Source organism: Lathyrus oleraceus, chromosome 5 (genome assembly GCF_024323335.1).
Source record: "Lathyrus oleraceus cultivar Zhongwan6 chromosome 5, CAAS_Psat_ZW6_1.0, whole genome shotgun sequence".
Taxonomy (NCBI): Eukaryota; Viridiplantae; Streptophyta; class Magnoliopsida; order Fabales; family Fabaceae; genus Lathyrus; species Lathyrus oleraceus.
This window is the reverse complement of record NC_066583.1, coordinates 574,612,547-574,614,358: the sequence shown is the minus strand read 5'-3', so window position 1 is coordinate 574,614,358 and position 1,812 is coordinate 574,612,547. Positions and strand designations below refer to the sequence as shown.

The 1,812-nt window shown below is 42.4% G+C and overlaps 1 pseudogene; it reads right to left on the bottom strand.

Annotated features, from left to right (window-relative positions):
- Positions 1-795: 795 nt before the first annotated feature.
- On the bottom strand, positions 796-895 carry LOC127089323 (uncharacterized; annotated as a pseudogene).
- Positions 896-1,812: the final 917 nt, after the last annotated feature.

Here is a 1,812-nt window from a genome sequence, read left to right as displayed (position 1 = left end):
CACGAGCTGGTTCTGCCATCTCGGTTAAAGAAGGAAAAATGTTTTTGAAATCAGGAAGGTTTATAGGAGGGAGATTGTTTTCAGCACGATATTCCCGAATTCGTCGTAAGACTCGGAGATATAGTTCGATATCGTTGATTCGTAAATAGAGCGGTTCGCCTTGAGAGCGAGTGCGTGGCATACAAATCAACGAAAGAAAGAAAATAGAAGAAAAAGAAACCTTAGTCTCTACAGCGTAACGGAAGAGTTACGATATCGATTGAATAAAAGTCCCCGGCAACGGCGCCAAAAACTTGATCTCCGAACTATATCTCCGAGTCTTACGACGAATTCGGGAATATCGTGCTGAAAACAATCTCCCTCCTATAAACCTTCCTGATTTCAAAAACATTTTTCCTTCTTTAACCGAGATGGCAGAACCAGCTCGTGCTCTTAGAGATTACGCCGCTCCATCGCAAGATGAACCGCATTCAAGTATTGCTCCGCCCGCAATCGAAGCAAACAACTTTGAACTTAAACCTTCACTGTTGCAGGCTGTGCAACAGAACCAATTCTCTGGAAATCTTACCGAAGATCCAAACCTTCATTTATCCGTATTTGTCCAATACGCTGATACTGTTAAAGCTAATGGTGTCACTTCAGAGGCAATTCGACTTCGTCTTTTTCCTTTCTCATTAAGAGATAGCGCTAGAAGATGGCTTCAATCTCTTCCTTCCAACTCAGTCACCACATGGAACGAGTTGAAGAAAGTTTTTCTTGCCCGATATTTTCCACCAAGCAAAACAGCTATGTTAAGAGCCCAGATAAACGGATTTAAACAGAAAGACAACGAGTCTCTTTTCGAAGCATGGGAAAGATACAAAGACATGATGAGACTTTGCCCACACCATGGTTTGGAAGACTGGTTAGTAATTCACACATTTTATAATGGTCTCTTATACAACACAAGGTTAACAATAGACGCCGCTGCAGGTGGTGCACTAATGAACAAACCTTATGCTGATGCTTACCAGCTTATCGAGAGCATGGCCCAAAACCACTATCAGTGGGGAACCGAACGAACGAATGTGGAAAAACCTCAAACGAAAACTGGCATGTACGAGATAAGTAACCTTGATCACGTTAATGCAAAAGTGGATGCTTTGGTCCAGAAAATTGAAAGTTTAAACGTATCACCTCCAGCCGCCGTGGTTGCTATAACTCAGAATTGCGAGGTCTGTGGAATCCAAGGCCACACTCCTGCGGAATGTCAACTCTTGACTGGAATCCAAGCAGAGCAAGTAAACTATGCTCAAGGAAGCCCCTATTCGAATACCTATAACCCAAATTGGAAGAACCATCCAAACTTCTCATATAAGAGTAATAATGCTTTATACGCACCTGGACAGTCTCCAAATCAAGCCCCATCTATACCTCCAGGATATCAGAAACCGAATCCTAACAATAATACCCCTAGAAAATCCAACTTGGAAATCATGATGGAAAACTTTATAGCTTCCCAACAACAAACCAATAAAGATTTCTTAAACCAGAACATACACACTGGCGAACAACTTAAACAACTAGCAAGCAAAGTAGATGCCCTGGCTACCCATAACAAAATGCTGGAAACGCAAATATCTCAAGTAGCTCAACAACAAGCACCTACTGCTGCACCAACTGGTACATTCCCTGGACAGCCCCAACCCAATCCGAGAAGCCAAGCTCATGCAATTATATTAAGAAGTGGAACGGAAGTGGAAGGACCGTCTGACCCAAGGATAGAAAACCAAAACCCTAAGAAATCTACTGAGGAAAGTGAACCTAAGGAAA